The sequence below is a fragment of the Ascaphus truei genome, chromosome 2, assembly GCF_040206685.1.
Source record: "Ascaphus truei isolate aAscTru1 chromosome 2, aAscTru1.hap1, whole genome shotgun sequence".
NCBI classification, from domain to species: domain Eukaryota; kingdom Metazoa; phylum Chordata; class Amphibia; order Anura; family Ascaphidae; genus Ascaphus; species Ascaphus truei.
In genome coordinates, this window is record NC_134484.1 from 242799823 (window position 1) to 242819688 (window position 19866).

General features: G+C 41.5%; 1 long non-coding RNA gene across 1 annotated transcript in view; it reads right to left on the minus strand.

The window, feature by feature from the left end:
* Nucleotides 1–210: 210 nt before the first annotated feature.
* The window catches only part of LOC142487192 (uncharacterized), a 155169-nt gene continuing 135513 nt past the window's right edge, over nucleotides 211–19866 (minus strand). Inside the window, exon 2 of the long non-coding RNA XR_012799164.1 lies at nucleotides 211–2762. This is a non-coding gene — a long non-coding RNA (uncharacterized LOC142487192). The remainder of the gene's footprint in view (nucleotides 2763–19866) is intronic.

Here is a 19866-nt window from a genome sequence, read left to right on the forward strand (position 1 = left end):
TTTGTCTGTGTTTTATGTTATGTCTCTGGTTTTAAATAAGATGTTTGCTCTAAAGTATTTCTCCAATTCCAATTCTACTGTATATTCTATTGAATTTGTACTTGTAGGGTTTATTGCGTCATAAGTCAATGTTTTCTGTGGACCCTGTGGACAAAATTCATCAACACACTTTAACAATATCTAACTATAAAACTGAAAGAAAAGACAATAGTTGGACAATTGTTTTAATACTTGAATGACTCATAATACACACTTCTATTTACTGAGCATTCTCCATGCTCCTACAATGATATTTAGCCAATTTACTGTATCTTACTTACTGATAAAGCAGAATATAGCATAGTAATGCAGAATATTACACTTTTTCCATAGGATTCAATGGCAATTGTAATGCAGAATATCACAACACATCCCACCATAATACGACAGAGGTTGAACTCTGATTTCTATTGAGAAGTCATTAGGTTTACTCTTGACCTGGTACAATTACATTGGACTAGAAACACATTTTTTTTCATCACAATACGCCAGCCTAGCGTATGTATGTATGTACTTTATGTATATCTTTATTTATATAGTGCCATCCAGGTACATGTAGCGCTTCACAGCAGTAATACACATGACATAATAATATAACACATAATGGGAATAAGTGCTTCCGACATGACAGTAACAATAGGAAAGGAAGTCCATATGCGGAAGAGCTTACAATCTACCCATGCTCCTGATACAACTACAGTATATACCGTTCTATGGATCCAGCTTCCTCTTTTATTCATTGCTGATTTTACTTCTTTATTGTAAATGAACATTTGTCTTTGTTGTTTATTAAAACACCTAACATTTTTTATGGATACATAAAAGCATGAGCATTTCTATTTTTCTTGTAAAAGGTTACAAAAAAAACTGGTTTTAGCTGTAGGTGGATACATTTGAGGACTAGATTTTAGCCTGATTCAAATGTAAATGTAGGCAAATTGAAAAACAAATGTTTCATTCCTTGTAAATTACAACTCTTTCCTAAAGTTTCCAGTTACAATCTGAAAGCAAGAACATTATGTATTGTAATACATATAAATGGCAGTTCTGTGTCACTTTGAGAAAAGGCAAATTGGAAAAAAGATTGTTTCTGAACTTGTAGATAATAATAATAATAATAATAGCATGTTTTTGTATAGTGCTGCTAGTTACACGTAGCGCTTTACAGAGACATTTTGCAGGCACAGGTCCCTGCCCTGTGGAGCTTACAATCTATGTTTTTGGTGCCTAAGGCACAGGGAGATAGAGTGACTTGCCCAAGGTCACAAGGAGCCGACACCGGAAATTGAACCAGGCTCCCCTGCTTCAAACTCTCAGTGCAGTCAGTGTCTTTTACTCACTGAGCCACTCCCTCTCCCTTGCAAATTAACTGCAAATTAATTGCAAATTAGTAAGGATTTTTTACTTTCATAAACTGACAACTTAAAGCCACTATACAATTATAAAGCTTTCCATCTACACAATGTGATTGAACCTTGCATGATTTAAAATATAATGAAGTCTTCTTCAAAACAAGCATAATACATTTGTGTCCAGATAAACAGATTTACTAATTTTTATGTTTCAATTACTTGTACTGTACTTACCCCAATTATCAACATGATCAAATGTATTGGCCACCATGCAGTTACAGTTCTAAGCAACGTAAAGCATGGAAACATAATGTATGGTCATTAATAAAGATTCCACAGAAATCTAAATGCTTGGATTGATCAAGACCTCGTCTCACTATTGTGATTGTTGCTATGAGGCAAGTACTTTGTAATATTTGTAATGGCAATAAGTTATATTGGGTTCCGAATATCATATTCTCAGTTGTGAATCTACTCTTAACATTGCTCGTCTCTGAATAGGAAGCGGACCCGCCGGGCTGAGTATGGGTATAAGATCACCGCACAGATACCCAGCAAGCTCTAAGGAACCCCAACAATTACCACATATTATATATATATATATATATATATATATATATATATATATATATATTTATGCATATAAGTGCCAATTGGAGTGCTATGTTACAGAATAATCGGGTAAACAAATATATTAATAGTTTGCCAAGTCCCTTATTTTATGTGTAACATAAAAACGAGACAGATGCAAATAAACGTTGCACGTAGCATGATGTCTTTTATTGGACCAACAAAAGCTTTCTAACCTTTTAACGTTTGTCTTTGATCTAACAAAGTGTCAAATAAAAACTATGGTCCAATATGAAAAATCAACCATTTTTCCATTTGGAAATGATAACAAATTTGAAACGTTGTGAAAATAGCAACCTTTTTCAACAAATATTCCTAACAAACAAAATGTCACTCACCACCATAAGCTTACCTTACATCTAGAATAATGAAGATACTTTATATGTTCACAAAGCATGTCACTTAGGGTAAGTTATGGATGTGAGTCTCAAACAGATGCAAATGTCTTCTTTAATTGGTAGACAATGATGGGTGAACATGGCCACACATTGAGCCAAAGAAATACTTGTCCCAGTCCAGTTTCTAATTTCAGATGGTTCTCACTTCAGCATGAACAATTTGGTCACCTCTGGCTGCAACACAAGACACGAGGGTCCCAAGATAGCTCTTATGTCTGTGTGGTAGCCAAAGGTATCTCAATAATTCCGAGGAAATGGAAGCAGGTAACTGGTTCTTCCACGGTAAGTTCTTCCCATGTCTTTTGAAATACTGTATAAGCCCCTTGGAAATGCAGCAACTAGCCTAGAGAGAGGAAACAAGGGAGAACCATGTCAGGTATTTATGTGAATTGCTTAAGCAGCAGGCTCTTAAATTCTCAGGTTATCAGGTGATAGCAATCAGTATATTTGCCAATTAAAGACTTGGCCAAGGACTAATTATGTGTTTGTAAAGTTATGTCCTGGGAAATTGGGGGTGGTACTGTATGAAATGCTCTAGCTCTGATGTGGCAAATGTATTACAGTGTATAGTGTATACAGTGGTGGCTGCAACTGACCCAATATTTCAAGAATGGCTAAATTGCTGGCAATAGTGGAGTTTATTGTCTAGTCCAGATATTATGTTGTGTTTTTTTCAGCCAGAATGTGGAACTTATTGGAATGTTCTCCAGTATAAAAATATTTATGCACAACATTTCCTAAATGCACCCAAATATCTTCTTTATGACACTGACTAATGTATCAGCCCCTAACAAAAGTAACTGTTTTTTATTTTGTGTGTAATATGAAAATCTAGCAAATTATGAGACAGAGAAACATATGTGTCAAATGGTACATAAGAAAGGTATTTGATTTTGTTACAGCTCTAATATATATATATATATATTATATATATCCTTATTTTACATGTAGTTACAATGTTCATATATAGTATATGAAATTAGGAGGTTGGAATAATAACTGGGATAGGATTATTGTTTATTTAAGGAATTCAATTATTCATTGTAGTTTTGGATATGTTGATTTTCCTCTCTGCTGGGCATTTTTTCCCTACAAAATCACCCCCTGGGCACAAAACTAAATACAGTACTAGGGGTCCAGACGGAAAGTAAAAATGTATTTTATTTATTCTAAATAGTTTTGGAAAATGTATTGGGTTGTGTTACAGGTATTTCCATACACATCACATCATTTTGACAGCATGTGGCAATCCCTTCAGATCTTTGTGTACTGTGTTGAAGGCTGCAATCAATTAAAGAAGGCAGTAAATGAAAGGTCTCACATCTCACGCACCTTAGCGGTTAAGGTTTCCAAATTGATTACTATTAAACGACTCATTTTTTGCTCAGCGGTGGATCAACACAATGTTTGTCCCAGCTATTTTCCTAGATTTGAAAATAAAAATTGCCCAGTTCTTGTCATGGTAAATGTGTCAGAATCCTTTGGTGCAGAAAAGATAGGCAGTATTGATGGCTGCACTTTAATAAATCATGCATGCACTAATACAAGTCACCTTGCTCCTTTTAAACAAAAAGTAAAACATTGTCATGGTGTCTATCTTAATGTGTTCTAGTCCACGCATTTGTTGGAAACCTGAAATATAACTTTTTCTGGGATAGAGACATAAAGGTCCATATATAGTAAGAGGTGCTATGCCGTAATACATCGTATAACCTATTTAAGGGCATGGGCTGGGTGGTTTATTACTGGCATGGCACCACTCAGTAAATAGTGCTCTTAAACAGCAATCAGAATATGTGAAAGATCACAATATATATATATAAGAAATTGTTTCAATACACAGAGTATGTATAATGCCTCTTTAACAGACAGTACACATTTATTAACAAGTTTTCGGGGGGACATCTTCTCGCTCAGTCAGGTCGCAGATATGAATATTACTAGAAAAGAAATGTCTATGAATTCAGAGGTAACATTATGTACCTAACTATCGTGCACATTGGTGTTGGGATTTCATTCACAGGCAATATAGTTTCACTCTGCTATTTAATATGTTTTATCAAGATTCTATTTTGGCTTCAAACTGATGCTGGTATTATAAAATAGTGGCCAAATCCAGACACACCAGAATCTATAGAACAACCAGAGAGGAAAGAAACCTAGTATGGGCACTCATACAGCAAGTGGATGTAAGGTGAAAATAGTTAAACCTGTAAAACTTTATTATCCAAGTTAAAATGAAGGGTGTTAAAACGAGTGTTAAACGCTACGATCTTATATATTTATGAACACTTGTAGCAATCAACCACTGTCCAGAGTGAACTAAGGCAAAACCAATAACTGTATTGCGGTGATGTAGGTAGTAGGGGAACCCCAGAACTATTGCAGTGTACTAGCAGTAAGTACAAACCCTAGCCAGGTCTGTCAGACCTGGCTAAGGTTTGTACTTACTGCTAGTACACTGCAATAGTTCTGGGGTTCCCCTACTACCTACATCACTGCAATACAGTTATTGGTTTTGCCTTATTTCACTCTGGACAGTGGTTGATTGCTATCCACCTGTTCTTTACTGCCGGATACATATTGATGTTCCTTTGCAGCAGTCTATTATAGATCCAGAGCACTGACATCAGTGTTCATATTTATAGGATCGTAGCATTTAACACTCGGTTTAACACCATTCATTTTAACTTGGATAATAAAGTTTACAGTTTTAACTATTTTCACCTTACATCCACTTGCTGTATGAGTGCCCATACTAGGTTTCTTTCCTCTCTGGTTGTTCTATATGTAACGGGTATTCCCCCCCCCCCCAATCGCAGATATAGTGTGGGGTGCAAGGGAACATACAAGGTTACCATAGGTGTGGTGCATTACCTGTTGGCTCGCAGGAGGGCTGAGCTTCCGCCACGGGTAACCTGGGGCAATTATACTAGGGGTACTCACTTACAACAATGCAGCGCCTCCACCTGCGATGGCTCCCACCAGAGGGGGAGTGGTTCCTCGCAGGACAATCAATAATACCATACACAGCATATATATATTAACGGGTGACTTTACTTACAGACAAGACAACATAAAATAACAGGTGTCCCTCTCACGGGGAGACACTAACTGCGACGTCTCGCAGGACGCTTCCCCAACACCAGGTGAACCCACCCAGTGTCCAAAGAACCCCACCCAATGTCCTGTACTCTTGCAGAGAGAGTCAATGGGTGACTGCGCAGATACTATTTATACTAAGGGCCCGTTGGTGCACTTGTGTATTAGATAGTACCTGCCGAGCACTCCCGTGCTCGGATCTCCAACTGCTTCACAAAGGATTCATCGTATGATGGTTCCGTCTGATCCAACACCGGACTCCTTGCACGTGGACCGCCAGGGGCGATCCCAACCTCGAACCAGTCTCTGAGGACCCCAACTTGGATCCGAACCTCTTAGCAGGAACCGCAGCATCCGCTGTGTCCCTATCTAATCTATCCTACTGTGACAGGATCCCTAACATAGGACCTGTCCCTACAGCACTAAGTGACACGCGCTATACTATAGGCCGTCCCTATAGCACAGCAACTTGTAATGGCTTTGGGGGAAACTCCTAGGGGCATATAGGGGTTAATGACCTGCCCCACTCCCCTAACTCTTCCCAGCCCTGACTGTTACTAAACTAATCCCAGCGCCTGCAGCAACAAGCTGTGACCCACTGGATGTGTGCAGCCAACGTGCTACACAACACTGTGCCTGCCTGTCAGACCTCACAGCACTAACAGCCGTGACTCTGACAAGGCAGCACTCTAACACTAAGGGCAGCGTCCCTATCTTGGGTCTCCCTCAGCACTTACCCACTAACCTAGTGGGGAGTTGGGGCCTACCTGGGGTGTGGGTACCTATATGGGTGCAGGAGCTGCACTCGCTCCCCGCACCCTTCCTTCCCTCACAGCTCCCTGACTCCAACTCACTTAACTGATAACTATCAGCGCATGCAGCAACACCCTGCAACTTAACACTAAGTCCACTGCTGCCTTTCTTCCCTTCTGTTCCCCAGCTCCCACTAATGCAAGTGACAGGGTCCCTAACCTGAGGGCTGTCCCTGGCAACACTCACTTTACTGGGGAGCTGAGCTATCTCGGGCCCTGGGGATACTGGCCTAGTAAAGGGAGTCCCTGACTCCTGTACCCTACCTCCTTCCCTGGGCTGCTCTGGTCTCTGACTAGAAAAATATTGGGGTGGAGCCCCAAAAAAATATAACTAGTGCTACAGAGCATATACCCTTAAATTCAAAGGGAATATATTATTGAGTTCACTGCTTTAAACCGGAACACATGATGTCCATTGTGCATGCTTGGAGCTTTAGGCATTAACCCCTAGATGAAACACGGTTTAGCAGGGGCAAAGAGAGTTGTTTGGGAGATATCCTAGGACCCCCCCCAAACCTCTAATGCGCACCCAGAACGCAATATACCGATGGTATTGGGGCAGCTCACTTTAAAGCATTATTTAACTCACGTATATCCTTGTATGTGACCGGGTCAGTGTGCTCCAGCTGAGTATAAACAGAACGGAATCACCTTATGCCAGGAGGGAAGATGAATCAGCGGGCACTACGGTGCAGGAAATACTCGGAGAGGCTGGACTGTACTGCCGAAAAAATCCTTTATTCAAACATTGTTTTAAAAATTAAGAGGAGGGAAGAGAACCCCTGCACCTCTAACGCGTTTCACTCGTAATCGAGCTTTCTCAAAGAGTGACAATACCTGAGCGCCAGACACTAAAATACCGGATATCCACCGGACGTGACGTCACTCAGCCAATTGGATGTCTGTAACTCACAGATGGCATTGTGGGAACAAGACTCTCATGGTTGTAGTGCGCACGCGCGGCGTATCCAAGCATTGCTGTCATGCGCAGTAATAGCTAAAATTAAAAACGAAAGAATATAAAGTTAAGCAAGCCGTTATTACCATACATTGAATTACAATTGGTTATTATGTATCATATAAATATATACAGTAAATAATCACTAATTCATTTGTTTAAGTGATTGTATATCGCTAACATGTTCTTGCATATGAAAAGTTAATGAAAACAACTATTAAAAACAAGTAAAGGCAAGGGTTATTCATGACTATTTTCCAATACATTAAAGTGTATCATATTAAATTCAGTCTGTAGTGTGCATATCACAGAAGTGCAATAAAGACATATTCAAGTCTAATCAGGAGATATTTTTGTGGCAGTAACGGTATTCTTTTTATTATTCCCTATATATCATTGAAATCCCAAAAGTTCTAATTTGTGATTAGAATCTAATTGTCCTAAAAGAGTATACATGAGGATGTAAAAGGGTATGAAATACCTTAATTTCGTACCATGAAAGAGAAGAGTATGTCAGAGCAGATAGTAGCTTTACATTTGTATTTTGTATTGTTAACATACACAAGTATGTGTATGCATCCCTTGATTTAAGTCAGGGATGAACAATAGCTAATCAAGACTGTGTCCTGGCAGAGCTATAGGTACCGAACAACACGTGAAGGAACACTTTTGTGTGCATGCATGCTACCGCGCAAACTTGAATGCATGAACACACAAAGGGGTATTTGGATTCTGAGATTCCCAATGGCAAGAAAACCCATAAGAGGTTTCCTTCAAGGGAAATGTACCAAAAAAATAATAATAATAATAATATATTTAAAAATATATTTAAAAAAATGATTTATTTCTCAAAAAGATCTTTAGGAAAAGATCCTTAAAAAAGGATCTCTTGAGAGATATACTCAAAGCTGATCCTACTGATGTATTTTTGTTACAGTTAAATAATATTCTTGATTTTGGTGTCATCCTGCAGGTCCTGAGCGAAAAAGAAAAAAGCTTCCTGTCTGTCCAGAGTCCAGTGATCCCTATCTTCCACCATCTCCCAAAGATCCATAAAACTCTGGTCGACCCTCCCGGACGACCAATAATATCGAGTATTGGATCTTTGGGATATGGATTATCAAGGTACAGCTAAACCCCGTTATAACGCGGGTCTCGGGGTCCACCCGGAGACCACCGCGTTACTAACGGGGTCGCGAAAAAAAAATGGCCGCCGCGCTTTAGCGCATATTCATCCCGCGGGGCAGGAGATGGGAGCGGGCATGTCCCTCCACTCCCCGCTTCCCCCTGTCACCGCGGGACAGGCCGCGGGGCAGGAGATGGGAGCGGGGATGTCCCTCCTGTCCCCGCTTCCCCCTGTCACCGCGGGACAGGCCGCGGGGCAGGAGATGGGAGCGGGGATGTCCCTCCTGTCCCCGCTTCCCCCTGTCACCGCGGGACAGGCCGCGGGGCAGGAGATGGGAGCGGGGATGTCCCTCCTGTCCCCGCTTCCCCCTGTCACCGCGGGACAGGCCGCGGGGCAGGAGATGGGAGCGGGGATGTCCCTCAGGTCGCCGCTTACCTCAGATCCCGCTGCCTGCACGGAGGTGGTAGCGGGGGGTTTCTTCTCCCCACCGCTGTCCCTGGCGCTCCCGCTGCCTGCGCGGGAGGAGGGGGGGGAGCGGGTGGTGGTGCTGGTCGCGGCCTTTCCTCTGCTCCGACCCCACCCCCCGTCTGTGTAGAGTGAGAGAGTGTGTGTGTGTATGTATATATGGGAGAGAAAGTGTGTGTGTGTATATGGGTGTGTGTATGTGGGTGTGAGTGTGTGTAAGTGTCTGTGAGTGTGTGTAAGTGTCTGAGTGTGTGTGTAAGTGTGTGTAAGTGTGTGTAAGTGTGTGTGAGTGTCTAAGTGTGTCTAAGTGTGTGTAAGTGTCTGTGAGTGTCTGTGAGTGTGTGTAAGTGTGTCTAAGTGTGTGTAAGTGTCTGTGAGTGTGTGTAAGTGTCTGAGTGTGTGTAAGTGTCTGTGAGTGTCTGTGAGTGTCTAAGTGTGTCTAAGTGTGTGTAAGTGTCTGAGTAAGTGTGTCTAAGTGTGTGTAAGTGTCTGTGAGTGTGTGTAAGTGTCTGAGTGTGTGTGTAAGTGTGTGTGAGTGTCTGTGAGTGTCTAAGTGTGTCTAAGTGTGTGTAAGTGTCTGTGAGTGTGTGTAAGTGTCTGAGTGTGTGTCTAAGTGTGTCTAAGTGTGTGTAAGTGTCTGTGAGTGTGTGTAAGTGTCTGAGTGTGTGTGTAAGTGTGTGTAAGAGCCGGAGCGGGAGGTGGGAGGTTTGACAGGGAGGGGGGGCGTGGCTTGAGCGGAGGGACCCGCTACTCTCCCCCCCCTCCCTCCACGGACTGCAGGAGGGAGCTGCTACTCTCCCCCCCCCCTCCCTACACGGGCTGCAGGAGGGACCCGCTACTCTCCCCCCCCCTCCCCGGACTGCAGGAGGGAGCTGCTACTCTCCCCCCCCCTCCCCGGACTGCAGGAGGGAGCTGCTACTCTCCCCCCCCTCCCCGGACTGCAGGAGGGAGCTGCTACTCTCCCCCCCTCCCCGGACTGCAGGAGGGAGCTGCTACTCTCCCCCCCCTCCCCAGACTGCAGGAGGGAGCTGCTACTCTCCCCCCCCCCCCTCCCCGGACTGCAGGAGGGAGCTGCTACTCTCCCCCCACTCCCTCCACTGGCTGCAGGAGGGACCCGCTACTCTCCCCCCCCCCTCCCTCCACGGACTCGGGCTGGAGCACTCATACATACACACATACACACACACACACACACACACACACAGGCACTCACGCACTCATACACACACACGCGCGCACACACATGCAGGCACTCGCGCACTCACACACACACACACAGACAGGCACTCACACACACAGACCGCTAACCCCCCCCGCCGCAGTACAGGGCCCGCCGTAGCCGCAGCGCAGGGCCCCGCCACCCCCCCAACCCCCACAGCACAATGACTTCCCACCCCCTTAACTTTGTGAAACAAAAGTCACAAGACGTTGTACAGGCAAAATACATCTGTTAAAGTGCAGTTGTCTGTTTATTTCTATATAATAATTGTGTGCAGTGTGCAGTGTGTGTGCAGTGTGTGTGCAGTGTGTGTGTAGTGTGTCAGTGTGAGCAATGAGCAGTGTGTGTGCAGTGTGCAGTGTGTGTGCAGTGTGGCAGTGTGAGCAATGAGCAGTGTGTGTGCAGTGAGTGTGTGCAGTGTGTGCAGTGTGCAAAAAAAAAAAATGTAAAAAAAAAATTTTTAAAAATTTTTTTTTTTTTTTTTTTAAACGGGAGCCACGGGAAAACCGCGTTATAACCGAATCGCGGTATAACGAGGCGCGCTATAACGGGGTTTAGCTGTACATTGATATTTTTTTGCAGCCACTGGTTCACGAACTTCCGTCATATCTTCAAGATTCCACTGATTTACTCAATTTACTTTCAACTTTCACTTGGTCTTCTAATTATTTGTGGGTTACCCTTGATGTCACATCCCTCTACACAATTATTGATCATTCACAAGGGATTACAGCAACACAACACTATCTTAACCACTCGTCTTTATCACCAGCACAGAACACATTCATTTTAGAATCCATTCTATACTTACTCACTCACAATTATTTTTTGTTTGACACTACTTATTACTTACAGACACGAGGCACAGCTATGGGTACTTCATTTGCACCCTCCTATGCAAATTTGTTTATGGGTTATTGGGAGCACTTGCACATTTTTAGTCACAATAACTCCTTCCGTAACAATATTAAATTCTATCGGAGATACATTGACGATCTGTTTCTCATCTGGGAAGGTGACACAAGATCACTGACGAAGTTTGTGGACCAATTAAACAAAAACAATTATAATCTGCAATTCACTTATTCTTATCACCACCAAAAAATTGAGTATTTAGACTTATTGCTATATGTTGATTCATGTCAATCTATCCAATCTAACATATATAGGAAATCAAACTCGCGGAATACTTTCCTTAAAGCAGATAGTGGTCATCCCCGTTCCTTAATCAAAGGCATACCAAAGGGACAATTCTTAAGGCTAAAACGCATCTGCTCAACCACAGATCAATTTGTAAATCAATCCAAAGAACTCGCTATAAGATTTCTCAATAGAGGATACAACAAGAAGGACCTACAGGGAGCTTTTGAATACGCATACCACACTCCACGTAAAAACTTACTGAATAAAAAGAAAAAGACATCAGATTGTGATAAAACTACTACACCTTTGTTTTTTATTACTCAACACAGTAGACATGCCAATTCTATCCGCTCTATAGTAGCCAGACACTGGAATATTCTGACATTAGACACCAAGCTCAAGCCTCATGTTGAGGAACTACCAAAATTTGTATTCAAAAAAGCAAAAACATTGTCAAATTACATTTCCCCTAGTTTGTATAAAAATTCACAGAAAAAAACTAAGGGCTTTATTCCTCCGACAGGCTTCTTCAAATGTGGCTTTTGCAAAGCTTGCACATATGCCAAATCCATCAAGGCAATACATTCAAAAATTAATAACCAAAAAATCAGACTGAGGAGTTTCATTACATGTAACACCAGCTACGTCATATATGTCTTGACATGTGGTTGTGGCATGAGCTACGTGGGCCGAACGATACGTCCATTAAAGCTTAGAATAATGGAGCACATTAGAAGTATAAAGAACAGGGACCAGAGGTTCCCAGTGGCAAGACACTTTCTGGAATGTCCACAAGGGAAATTAAATCTTCTCACCTTTAGTGGGATAGAACATATTCCACTCCCAGTCAGACGTGGAGATCGTCAGAGCATCCTAAATCAGAAGGAAATGTTCTGGATCTTCACACTTGATACCATGACACCAAAAGGTATCAATGTCGACTGGGAGATAAAACATTTTCTTTAGTATATCTCTCAAGAGATCCTTTTTTAAGGATCTTTTCCTAAAGATCTTTTTGAGAAATAAATCATTTTTTTAAATATATTTTTAAATATATTATTATTATTATTATTATTATTTTGGTACATTTCCCTTGAAGGAAACCTCTTATGGGTTTTCTTGCCATTGGGAATCTCAGAATCCAAATACCCCTTTGTGTGTTCATGCATTCAAGTTTGCGCGGTAGCATGCATGCACACAAAAGTGTTCCTTCACGTGTTGTTCGGTACCTATAGCTCTGCCAGGACACAGTCTTGATTAGCTATTGTTCATCCCTGACTTAAATCAAGGGATGCATACACATACTTGTGTATGTTAACAATACAAAATACAAATGTAAAGCTACTATCTGCTCTATGACATACTCTTCTCTTTCATGGTACGAAATTAAGGTATTTCATACCCTTTTACATCCTCATGTATACTCTTTTAGGACAATTAGATTCTAATCACAAATTAGAACTTTTGGGATTTCAATGATATATAGGGAATAATAAAAAGAATACCGTTACTGCCACAAAAATATCTCCTGATTAGACTTGAATATGTCTTTATTGCACTTCTGTGATATGCACACTACAGACTGAATTTAATATGATACACTTTAATGTATTGGAAAATAGTCATGAATAACCCTTGCCTTTACTTGTTTTTAATAGTTGTTTTCATTAACTTTTCATATGCAAGAACATGTTAGCGATATACAATCACTTAAACAAATGAATTAGTGATTATTTACTGTATATATTTATATGATACATAATAACCAATTGTAATTCAATGTATGGTAATAACGGCTTGCTTAACTTTATATTCTTTCGTTTTTAATTTTAGCTATTACTGCGCATGACAGCAATGCTTGGATACGCCGCGCGTGCGCACTACAACCATGAGAGTCTTGTTCCCACAATGCCATCTGTGAGTTACAGACATCCAATTGGCTGAGTGACGTCACGTCCGGTGGATATCCGGTATTGTAGTGTCTGGCGCTCAGGTATTGTCACTCTTTGAGAAAGCTCGATTACGAGTGAAACGCGTTAGAGGTGCAGGGGTTCTCTTCCCTCCTCTTAATTTTTAAAACAATGTTTGAATAAAGGATTTTTTCGGCAGTACAGTCCAGCCTCTCCGAGTATTTCCTGCACCGTAGTGCCCGCTGATTCATCTTCCCTCCTCGCATAAGGTGATTCCGTTCTGGTCTCTGACTGCCTAACGTGGGCTCAGCGCGCAAATTGTATCCACTTGCCTCTGCAGACTTCCTAAGCCCTATTGGCTCCCTGGTATCACGTGGGGCACGCAAAGGCTCATGGGACACGTAGTCCCAGCTTAGAGCCTTCCCTAACAGGCTAGGGCTTCGCGGGCTTTAGGGGAATGGGTCTGCGCCTGCGCGATCTATCTGTGGCTGCCTCAACCTCTCCCTTCCTATTCTCACGCTCGCGCGACCTTTCCCTGGCTCTGGGGTCTTCCTTGCGCATGCGCGACCACTGCGCATGCGCGAGTATCCGGGCAATGGCGGTGCCCTTACCGCCCGGCTACGGGAGCGCCGGGAGCCCTGTGACACGCGTGCGGCCTTGGCAACTGGCCGCACGCATCCCCGGCAACCCCCGAGCCGGGACCTGACCGCCCTCTCCCCTGCCATCGCCGGACGGAGCCGCCATTGGACACGGCGGCCCCCGCGATCGGCAGCTAGGTGAGGGGGCACTGACAGTCTGGGGAGACCTGGCTACATATAGTTATTAACCTACCTACCTAAGGAGCACCTGCAACATACTCTACTTCTGGCAGCTGTGGGGGCTATACCATTAGTTCACACCAGAATCTAGCAAGTGTCTCATAATAAAGCTCTTACTGAACCTATAAATGAACTTTTGCAGACATGAAAATATGAACACTTTTGGATGTTGATGTGCCCGAATTAACTTCAATTAATCCAGCTGGGAAATATGCTCATTGTGATATGCAAAGTATAATCAAATGATTTAAATGAGCATATTTCCCAAGTATCTCAGATGTGTTAAATTTTGACTCTCAACATGTTGTTTTAAATAAGTGTTTGGGAGGAATATGTCATCTCTCTCTTCCCCTCTCTCTGAATTTTATCAGCACTCACATTCGTTATAGGTAAAACAATAAATGGCATTTATGGCATAGACAGGCTGAACAATGCGTCATCAAGCTTGAGGATACATGTTAATGCTTAACGAGTCATTGACTTCAGTTACCGCCTCATTAAGTCACTAACGGACCTCTGTGGATCGAAGCCTAAATGATATAAGTAAAGATACCCAAAATAGACTGAGGAAGACTTGCAAGAATTTTTCTATTTTGTGTAGTGTTTTAAAAAGTGTGAGAGTACGATCAGACTTATTCTACTATTTAAAAGTAAAACAGCATAAAGTATGTTACCCTTAAAAAAAAGAGCATACTATATTTTCCTTCACCTAAATTCTTACATCAGAAAGAATGCACCTCTAAAGAAGCAAGCCCATGTTTACCAAGTGGCTTCCATCCGCAACACTTCTTCAGGGCCAGAAGACACCTTGTAGCCCTTTAACTAGAATCAAATGTAAGGTGTCTTCCACCGCCGTAAATATCAGCCACAGTGGAGTTGGAAAAAAAAAATGGAAGTACTCAGCTATTTAACACTTTATCTCCTAACAGGTTTTAGAAACAAAAAATGCTAGCAATTTTCAGGACTCTCCACACAAAAAATGACTACACAACCTTTTTAAAGTTGAAAGCTATTGAATATAAAGATAACTGTGGTTACACTTACAATAAAACTGATAAGTCACCTGAAGGTGACATAATAACCATTATTACTATTTCCAGGATTAGCTGTCCTCTTATCAACTTTAAATAAAACTGGTAAACTGGTCTTTTATGCTGCGTTATCTCACAATGAAATGAGGTGTGTGTTTTCCAGCACACATTGTACCATTCCTATTAACAAACAAAACTCACTACCTGAGTTGCCCTAGAGTTAAAGTCAGGTCTCCCAAAAAAACAAATGGGAAAATATACAGTAAAATGCAGTAACAAGGTTGCATTAGTTAACTCGTAGAAGCTGTATATTAATGGTTGCAAACAGCTGTTTTTTCCATGCTTAGTTCTTCAGACAGAGATGTTAATTCCACACAATTTCAGCCACTGTTCTGCCCCGGTAGCCTCCCCAATAACTTCATAGAAGTATCTTGACAAAATATCAGTTTCCAGAGCACGCCAAGTACATTTGCTGTCAGCCTGCTTAAACTGTAACAATTGCTTGGATTCCAGTGTACATGAAAACTTAATAGGAATGATAATCTGAAGCCAGTGTCTGGTGCACTTCAGTAATTTTCTTCTATACAAAATAAAAATGTGTCTTTAAAGCAGACGGGCAGAACAAATTTGCCATCAGCCAGTTTTTTTTGTCTTGATTTGCTTCTGGCGAAACAAAATCATGGGGCTGAAAGAAAGACTGAGCTAGTCCATCCATGGCAACATACTTAACCTGGCACTAAGTGCATTTTATCACATTGCAGCTTTTATAAGATTTTATGATGTAGTCACAGTGAGAAAAAGTAACTTCAGGAGTTATCCACTGAAATAACTTCTTTTTCTATATGCTTCATATACTTTTATATCTGTATATAAATTTGTTCTTGGAACACACATTTAGGCACCAAATAGTCAGTAACTCTTGTAGTGTGCTATAACTATAAAACACATATTGTAAACTATTGTGTACCATATCATCTTTATCTGTACCACAAGAGTCAAGGAAAAATTGATTAAGCAAGGTCATAAAATGAAAGCCAAAAATATTGTTTTCTATAAAACTAAACACCAGATTGTGATTGGAGCTGCAGATTCATTGGATAGTAGAGGTGAGTAATTCCAGCATAAAATATATGATAACAGTTAACTTTTTACTCCACTGTGGAATGAACAGAAGATCTTGATAGAGAGATTTTAATACATTAATGTGATACAATGGCATACTGTAGTAGAAAATTCCATTACATACCTTCTGACGCTTTATTATTGTATGCAGTATGAGCCAGAAGAAGGCTGGACGGATGACCTGATATCAGACATTTATTATGATGGTGGGGCCCATTTTAAGTCAAATGCACCATTAATATGATGAACAAGTGCGGAGAAAGAGATACGAAAGCCATTGTCTGAAAATGTGAATATTGAAAAGTTTCCTGACAGTTTTCACTGTGGCAAAAGAACCAGCAGAGGTTTTTTTTTATATGACACAAAACAATTTCACAGCAATTTATCATCCTGCGAAAATGTGGAAATTATTCCTACTTGGGTTATGTTCTTCTCATCAAATGAAATCACTAACTTAATTATAAAATCAAAGGTGCTCATGCCAGGATTGTTTGTTAATTTTACAGTAAATACTTCTAGGCTTTTGTGAATGAGGGGATACATATTTATATACCATTATATGTCTCATGGAATCATGTATGTAAGTCAGCTTATTATTGCAATTATATTGCTTTGTATATTTAAAGATCCCCAAACCAGATTGGTAATAGGAAAAAAGAGTCACAGTTCATTCTTGGCGTCCCCCTACTAATGGTTTTAACATACTGTCAAAAAAAGAATAATATATTATGCAAAGATGTGTACAAAAATTATAGACCACTTCTACTTGCAAAAGGGGGTTTAGAATTCTGAATAAGGCTTTCACTCAGTACCTTTGCAATAATTTTGGACAGTAGGAGTGCTCCAAGTTTTAAAGGGATTATTTGTTCTGTTAATTAAATTCAAGTATTGTATATCATTACAAATCCCTCGGCAGAACCCTCGTGTAAAGAATAATTTGAAGATTACAACCCAACTAAAAGGGTATCCAGGTAGAGCAAAGTTTCTACTATGTTACTGTGGATAGTGATGCAACACGGAGATATTCATTTTGCAAATAAATTGATGACAATGTAGCATTTCATGCTGTATAATGGAAGCACTGAGTGATAGTGTTCTGGATCGAGAAAGACAAAGGTGAGAACATTACCATGAAAATAAACCACTATTAAGCTCAGATATACTAAATGCTTCTAAGCCTTGGAGCACTTTAAACACCACTAAATAAGAGAGCCCTGGACTAGTAGGGGTGCCATGACTTAGTGCCTAGGAGCCCACACCCTGGAGCTTGTGATGTCAGGTCATGCGGTTGATTGGTCAGGAAAGTTATTATTTTTTTAAATGTTTTTTTGTTATTGCCTGGGAGTATCATTTCAAGTTACAAAGAACAAACTAAACATTTCAGCAAATACATAGACTACCGATTAACTGCATCATTCAGACATTAACCATTGCTTAGTTCTATGATGTGTTTAGGTCACAAAGTTAAATGCATTTTTCCGGTATCCCTCTGCTTTGGTTAAATCTCCCAATCACGTGGGCCATGAGGTGGGAGAATTGAAACATGGCCGCTGGGATACCGGTACCCCATAGCAGGGCCTGAAACTCAGGAAGCAGGGGGTCCCTGGACCTGAAATCAATGTGGTTCAGCTCCGGAGACCCCCTGCTGCAATAATATGTTATTAAAATAAAATAAAATCCCCATGATCCCCTGTTAGAGGCACGCAGGTAAAGTGACTGATTCGGTCTATCTCTTACTACGTGGCTCTTCCAGACAGGTGGAACCCGGTAGGATTCGCAAAGCGCGAGTCCTATTAAAACGGAGGGACCCCCGCTGTGTTAATCCTATGGTCCATTACAGATGCTGTGGACTCTCTAACGGAATGTCTGCGAGATGGTCGTGGAGATTCCTCAGACAGCAGAACACAACCGACAGTTGCACCTGTATGTATCAGTTGATTAACTCATTAACTCACAGATATTCCGTTTTCTATTATTGACTTCAAGCACTTATCAAAGAAATATCAATACACTTGTTATTACAAATAAATGAAAATAAAAATATAGTGTGGAGTGAAAGAAAGGGGAAGGTAACTATTATATTGATCCTGTGAGTAACGTCTGCATACTCTACTGTACTAAGTGCTGTATGAAGATGCAGAATGTGTATTGAATTACATGTTTTCTTTTAAAACTGCAGCCAGAATTTCGTATCGTACGTCTCCTGCTTTAAATGGATGAGCAGTCCCCATCCCCCACCCCATGATCTTGACCCCTCCTCCAGCTCTGAAGGGAGAGATCCCTGCCCACTCCAGGACTTCCCCGCACACCAGCCAAGAAGAGGGCAATTAGGGCGTACTTGGGATTAATTAATAAACTCGTGGAAAGCAGGGAAGGTGAGAGATGACCGAAACCCATCTATGTGAGGAACTTCAGCTGTTATGGGACAATGGCTCATTTTGAAGCCTGTGCCTCTTCTTAAAGGCTTACTGTGCATACCCTTTGATTTTACCCCACCTAAAAATGGAGACGACACAGTTTTTGATTTTTTCACCAATTGTTAAATTTCTCAAAAAAACAGGCCAGCTTGTAATCATTAGTTCAAGCCACTAAGGCTGACTACTGTTGGGGCCTTTGTAAGAACTACTGCGTTGAAGCTACTGTACTTTTTTCAATAGCATCATTTTTTCTGTCTTCAGTATGTTACTTCCCAGAATAAGCCATATCTCAGTGTAATATTGAAAGTTGTTGCATGTTTACACATACTGTTATAACCATGCTACATGGCTAACTGTTGAGGAGCTTTTTTGTTGTTGATGTTTCTAAATAAATAAAGAAAAGTTTTGATATTAATATGATAAAAATAGATTTAATTTTTAAAATGTATATATATATGTAGCCAAGTCCTCTTAGGCTACTAATTTTCTGGCTCCTCTAGCACTGTAAGTCCCAGTAAAGGGTGGGCAGTGTTAACAACAAATCCTGCAGGGCATGGTTGTATTGTCATATGTGTGTTACCTAATAAAGTTCAGAAGTAGTCTGGTATTACAAGGGGGCCTATAACTGATAGGAGGCCGGCTTACAAGCCACTCCCCTGGGAAGGAGGGGGTTTCCCTGTAGAGTTTAGAGTAAGTGTTTCTGGGAGTTAGTTCTCTGCTGCCCTCCCTGCTATGAGGACGCGGCAGTAAGTCTCTCCTGGACAGGAGTGGGCTGAGGCCTTGCCCTGTTAGGGGGTAAGGTATGTTGAGGAGGGGTGCTCAGGGCCTCAAGCCCGGGGTACTGCCTTCAGGGAATGAAACCTGTACTTCTGTACTGAACTTAGTAAACTCCAGTTATACCCTCTCTGGTGTGATGTCTGGAGTGTGAACAACCAAGAAGAGTTGCCCCTGAGGTTCATCCTGGCTGCACCAGGATCCTCCTGGGCTGGAGGTGCTGCGCTGACTGATGGGCCATCATTGATAGCCTGTCCTGATGTGTCCCTATACCACCGTAGAGATCTCAGGCCTTCTGTTCTACCTCACAGGTATGCACCTGCACCAAAATACACTGGTAGCTATACGCACTCACTTAAGGTGGGGGAAAAGGTGCTCCAAATGGAGGCGCTACTGAGATAGCATCAGGACAGGCTTTTGCAGCAAGCGAGAAAAGGAGGAACTATGCCAAGTCAGAGGGCTCATGGGTGTGTAGTGTCCATAAGGGGACCCTATGGGATCTTAAGGACTGGAATCCCCAGCCAAAAAGGAGCTATCCCATGGACCCCTC